A 7,142-nucleotide genomic window follows, 5' to 3' on the forward strand; every position below is an offset into this window, starting at 1 on the left:
GGCTGGTTGGTACCCCATTGCTCCAGTATAGGCGAGCTATAAGGCTTAGGTAACAGCAACAGCACCGTGGCAGCAATCACAGAGGGAGATCTGCATGTCCGGGTATGCTTCAAGTCATTCCTAGCAAGACCTAGTTGATAAATGACGTAACAGTACATTCTTCCCATACTCAAATTCTTATCAATCATAAGAAAGAGATCCTTCATTAATTATGTTAACGAATTAACCACTGGCATTCCAAACCCCCATTTCTCAAGGATGCTAAAACCTTGTTTCAGCTTCACACATTTAGTAGTGCAATGATCAATAGACTCCTCTTCATTACATCCCCACGGGCATAATGGGGATTCAGCAAGCCCCCTACAAAACAACCACTTCGCCGTTGGGATAACATTCCTCAACAATCTCCACCAAAAAAAATTTTCTATGGGATGCAGCTTCAATCTGTGCAGCCAATTAAATTGATACTCTTCCTTCCTAGTTTCTCACGGTAAGCTATAGCAGTCAACGACATTCCTAACTGAGAATAGATGGGTATAGGACAATCCCGTTCATTTTCATTATTCGTATTAATCTCCATAATACGTTGACCCATAATTTTCCCAAAGCTTTCCTCTACCATATCCCTATTCCACTATAAAGAGTTATTCAAAAACTTACTTACATTGGCATCTTCCAGTTCAACCACATTAACAAAAGTAGGCCAGCGAGCAATGTTCCTATCCAGGATCCACGTATCTTTCAGCACATCAATCTAGTGGCCATCTCTGATTTTCCACCTGAGAATGGGACGAAGGGCCATTGCTCCATCTTGATTCACCTTCCAAGTAATAGATATAATTCTTCCCTGTTTATAACACCATATGTTCGCCCCATATTTAGGTATTACTACCCTATTCAGTAAAGAATCAAAATTTTGCAGAGCCTCCCACGCCAATCGAGCCTGAAGGGAACTATGCTATAATGCTAGACAGTGAAATCAGAGCCCCCCTTGCTCTTTAGGTTGGCACAGCTCTTTCCATGCAACATAATGCTTTTCACATCCTTCTGCCATAAGAACTGCCTACTCATTCTTTCAACAGAGTTAAGAACTCCAGCCGAAATAGAGGCATTGGTCATTAGGTACATAGGAACCGGTAACAAGGAAGTTCTAATCTCCCTGCCATTGAAAGATGCTTCTTTCCCCACATATTTGTTTTCTCATGAGCAATCTTCAGGACTTTTGCAAAGTCAGCTGCAACTAAACTCTTCATGGCCAGAGGCAATCCAAGGTACTCCAAAGACTTCACCTTACGATACCCCATCAGCTTAGCAATTATTCTTTTCTTCCAGTTCTGGCATCTCTTATTGAACAGGATTGCTGATTTCCCATAGTTAATTTTCTGTCCAGTCCATGCGCAATAGCCATTCAATATCTCCATAATCCGAATGGAGTTACTTCTACTCGCTTCTGCAAATATCAGGATGTCATCGGCATATAATAGATGCGATATCTTCTCAGCATTATTGGCCACCTGAATCCCAAGTTGACCTCCCCTCTGGCTAAGGGCATTGGTTTGGAGTTCAGAACATAAAATGAACAAGTAAGGCGATAAGGGGCAACCTTGTCGTAGTCCACTCCTCGCATAAATCCACGGAGTTCTGTTCCCAGTAATCAGGAGAGTAAATCTAGGATTGACAATACATTGAATCATCCACTGAATGAACCGCACCGAAAAGCCCATACATTTCATCACAGTTTGCAAAGTTTCCCATGACATACAATCGTAAGCTTGCTCCATATCCATCTTAAGCGCCATCATTCCTGTTTTCTAGAGCGAGTATTGAAATTTGCACATCATCTCCTAACCAATCAATCTGTGGCTAGAAATGGATCTTCTTGGTACGAACGCCCCTGCTCTTCACTAACAATCCTCCCCAAGACTGGTTTCAGCCGGTTGATCAAGATCTTGGCTACAATCTTATAAAATGATTGGCATAGACTGATAGGCCTATACTTTGATGGCAAGTCAGCATTGTTCGTCTTTGGAATTAAAATAACCAAAGTGTCCTTCCAACTCACTCATGGAGTTAGTATTAAAGAAATGAAATATGGCCTGAAAAACATCATGTTTAATGATTTCCCAATAATATTTTAAAAAAGAAGACGTAATACTGTCAATTCCCGGCGCTCTATTCTTCCCCATATTGAACACAGCTTACCGGATCTCTTGTTCAGTAACATCTGCCTTCAAGCCTTCGTTCAATAAATCTTGAATTTTATCACAATTCTAAAAATTCGGCCAGTGATCCAAGCATACCTGCCTATCCTTCCATTTAAGCATGAAGAAATTCATGAACTCATCCTGTATAGCTTTCAGTTCAGCAACTCTCTCCCCATTAGAATTCAGAACTTCCCCAATCCTTTTGCCTCGCCTACGAGCAGATGCCGTGGCATGAAAGAAATGTGAATTGGCATCTCCTTCATCAATCCACCTAGTCTTGGATTGCTGTCTCCACCAAGTAGCAATCCGCGCCAAAGTAGTTTTCAATTCAACTGCCTTAACCCTGAGTTCCTGACCTTGTTCTTCCGTTAGCCAACCTTCACTACTTTCGATGATTTGAAGCTCTTCCATTCGTGCCTCCAACGAATTCTTGAGCTCCCCCAATTCCTTCAATCGGTTATGGCTCCAATAATACAGAGCCCTCAAAGTTCTATGGCACTTCCTGTTTAGAACATCAGCAGGTTGCCCATAATGTTGTTTAGTCCAGTTTTTCCAAACAATCTTCCGCGTAACCAGATAAGTCATCCAAATATCTTCAAATCTAAACCATCTACCTTCAGATTTCTGCATAGTAGGTGTTAAGCACAGGAGTAACGGACAGTGGTCCGACGCTAGCCGAATAAGGTGCTTAATAGTAGCCAAAGGAGACATCCGAAGACCCTCCGAGTTCATCAAGACCCTATCTAATCTGACCCAAACTTTACTGTTCCCAGACTTATTATTTGACCAAGTGTATCTTGGCCCCAAGAATCCCAGATCATGTAGGTCATTATCAACAAGAAAATCAGCCATTTCTTGGGTTTCCATCACTGGAAGGTTTCCATTAACATTATTGTTGATCACATTCCAAAGACTACGACGAGCATGGTAGTCTTTCTTGGCATATACTAAGGCCACAATCCACTCCTGATAGTTAGGTAGCACCAGCTTGCCAATCAACACTTGCTCATCAGTAACCATGACCTCAAATTGCATGATATCCATCATCCACAGGGCTAAACCCTCCTGATTTACCCACTACTGGAAAGTGGAAATAATCCTAGTCTCCACCAACAAGTCTATTAACATCCATTCTAACCAAAGTCTTCAACCATGGTTTCAACTAAACCAACAAAGCAAACCTCATTGTTTCCAATAAGGCTTCGCAAAATTAATGCCCCGTCTGCTTCTTTCGGGCACCCCTGCAACTCCAAATAATGATGGACGACATTAATGAACTAGAGGGGTAGCGTCCCTGCCGCTAAGTTCATCCAATACCTCCTTCTTCCATTTCCTAGGAAGCTCCTCAATAGGTCCCATCTAACTCAGCTCTTTCTCAATTTTATACCTATTATGCTTAGGGAAAATCGGCTTGATTCTCGCAGTAAAGGAAAAGGCATTTTAAAGCCATTTTAAGCTGCTTACGGGTAGGTTTCACCATACTATGTGGTTCCTTAACCTTCCTCAAATCCATCTGAATGGGGACCTTCAACATCTGTTTATTAGCATTGGTCTCATTGGGCTTGCCTTGCAATCGAGCACTTCTCCTCTGGGGTGGGGGGACTTGGATCCACGACCCCAATTGGTCATTCATATCTTGTATGCTATCCTCCCTAGCTGCATTGTCCCCACTTCTATCTTGTTGTGTCCCCTCTCCTTTATCTCTATCATTATTACCATTAGAGCTATCATGGTAACATCGTTCAATTTTAACCACCGCATGGCTGCCTTTCTTAGTAAGATCAGGATTATTCCTCCATAAGCTGCCCTTAGTCATTCCCGAGCTACTTCCTTCCACCATCTCCTTCTGCTTCAATTGTTCTCCCATTCTTCTGTTCCCAATTTCCCCTTGCCCAGCCGCCTTGAATGGATATAGTTCTCTCCGATGTCCCACTTTACCACAATCATAGCAAAGGAGTCCAATCCCCTCATATTCGACCTTTTGGTAGAATATACCATTCAAACCATTCACCCATACACCCACCTGCAACTTGTTGGCAAGGTTCATCCGTACACAAACCCGAGCATATTCTTTTCTCCCCCAGTTCTCTGTCTGTGCATCAATCCATAGAGGAACTCCAATCCTTGAAGCAATTCTAGAAATGTTGCAAGCATCCCAATATTGCAAAGGAAGATTAACCAATCTTATCCATGCTGGAGAGGATAGCCATTCCATGGAAGCTTGGGAGAAGGTGGGCATCCACCGGTCCAACCCAACGATGTTGCCGCCAATGAACCAGGGACCTCCACAAAGGATGGCATTCCTCGCTTCAACTGAGGGGAACACACATACAAAGCATTTGAATCCCATAGTCGTTAGCTGGAAATCTCCAAACATTCCCCATTGGCGCTGGATCTCCGACTTCAAAAAGAAGTAAGACACCCTCCTCCCTGGAATTTTCCCAATTACCGCTCTCTCCAGCATAGCCAAATTAGATTTCACAACTTCCAGATTAAGATCAATTGAGATCTTGTAAGCAGAGATCGTGTTTATCTCCTCTGGATGATGGATCGGGATGTGCTCTAGCCTCCTCCAGGCATTACCACCTCCAACCGAGAACAGAGAGCTTCTATTCCCCATCAGCCCCTTGCCTTTCTCCATACTTCCATTAACAGAAACAACAGCGGCATTATCCTGATCACCTTGTGTGCCATACAAGGAATCAAATAGTCCAGAGGAGCTAGACTCCTCTCCAATCACACCTACAACATTAATCGCAGATACTCCACCATTGGAAGCAGATCTCGCTCCATAATCTCGAAATCGGAATTAATGTAATGTGTAACTTCATCTGCAACGCCGACACCCATTACAGGTGCCAAACAACATCCATCTCTGGCTACATTTTTCAGAATCACACTCCTCGCCTCATCAGGTTTCGAAATTACCTCCATTGAACTAACCCTTCCAGGCATAGCTGCATTCACATCAAAAATTTCCTTCATATCCTCCCTGCAGTCCAGAGCAAGTTCTATCTCTTCCACCTCCATCGATGAATTCATACCATTGAATGTTAGATTAAGTGTCATCCTTACCTCCGGGTTCGCCTTCAATTCCATCTTCATCATAGGAGGAGAAACCTCCATGTTATTCATAACAACACACACCTGACTGCCACCGATCTAAGCATTCAGCTGCTACAATTTCGAATCCAGGATGCGAGGCTTGACATCCCATCGGCCTTCTATAGCTCCCTCCGATCCAGATTTTGCTCCTTCCCGAGCTTTTCCCTTCGCCTTGTTCCCCACGATCTTCCTAGGAGAACAATCTCCTGGCTTCTTCAAACTACCGGATTCAGCTCTCGATCACCGTCGCTCATCACCGCCTATATTCCCGTCACCACATCCACCACTTGAGCGGGGGGGTTTCGATCACCCCCGCCATCCCCACATCTTCTCTCACTAGAATCTCCAAGAGAGAGAAAGAATAGGGAAGAAATGACACGTAGAGAGAGAGAGATAGATAGAGGAAGCGAGAGAGAGAAGAAGAAGGAGAGAGAGAAGGAGAGAGAGAGAGAGAGAGAGAGAGAGAGAGAGAGAGGAAGAGGGAATAAGAGAAAGAGAGAGAGATGAACTTTTGCATTTGCATTCACCAAAAACCAATTACAACCAAGAAAACAAAAAGAAAGACCAAAAAACCCCTAAGCAGGGGCAAAGCAACTACTATCATCCTCAAGAATGATAAAAAAATCTTGAGTAATACATATATTGAGGGTGTCTCCTATGTTCCAAAAAAAAGTACCCTCAATCACTCTTTGAGCGCAAAAAAGAGTTGCCTTGTTGTATTCCCTGTAAGTATGAATAAATAGGACCTTTTGGAATAAATTCAACTAGTCTAGCTTATCACTGTCCTCGGGCTGAAGCCTCCACATTTCTTGTTGCTTGAACTTTTGCATATGTTTCACCACACTTGCATTGTCCCCTTCAATAATAACCCCATCGACATCAAACATCATGTCAAGGAGGAGCTTCTTAATATAGTGAATGGCCATCATCTCTACCTGTGTACTGTCCCCAATGATTAATACTCCAACCGGCCGCAACCACCAAATGGATGTAACTATCTCGAATTACTATACCAATCCCTCCAGCATTGGACCTGAGTAAAGCCCCATCCACATTAATTTTTAACCAACCTGTAGGGAGGGGGGGACACCAAGAAGAAGAACAAAACAATCCAAGAGATTGGTTAGTGAACCGTTGCTCCAGGCTGCAAGAAAAATAACTGTGTGATGGATTATTAGCGGCCATCACAATAAGAGAACTCTTTGCCTTTCCATGCTTAAACGTATTTCTATTACCCCAACTATGATAGACAGCACCACAGTACATTAGGACCCAATGGTCTTTGGCATTGATGCAGTTCCTCAAAGCAACCAATAGCTCTTCAAAGGATGAGAACCTAGGAGTGGAAAATCCCCATTCATCCAAGCACTTCAAAATGTCTAAGAGCTGCTGGCATTGAGTCATAATGTGGTCCAAGTTCTCCTGTTGATTACAGTCGACCGGGCACAACAAATCCACACCTAATCAGCGTCCATGAAGCCACGTACAGGTAGGAACCAAGTCTTTGTGAACCCTCCACCAAAATACACATTCATGGGATCTCAATCCTAATTTCAGAATTACGCATACCGGATCCTCCTCCCCCTGAAACAAGTTATTGTAGCAGACAACCAAAATTGAGGAGCCTAAGGGGCATTTTATAAGTTCTAAGGAATCAGCATTAAGGTCCGTCCAGATTTTGACATCACAGATCTTGTCGGCCAGGAATTCCCCAAAACGCTATAGCAGCTTTGGCCTATTCCACCACCTCTCTTCCATGATTTACTCTTCCACCATACAGCCATCAATAATTTTGATATTGCAGAAGGTAGGCCAGAAAGAAATGGCTATATC

This window comes from Dendrobium catenatum, unplaced genomic scaffold (genome assembly GCF_001605985.2).
Source record: "Dendrobium catenatum unplaced genomic scaffold, ASM160598v2 original_scaffold_245745, whole genome shotgun sequence".
Lineage (NCBI taxonomy): Eukaryota > Viridiplantae > Streptophyta > Magnoliopsida > Asparagales > Orchidaceae > Dendrobium > Dendrobium catenatum.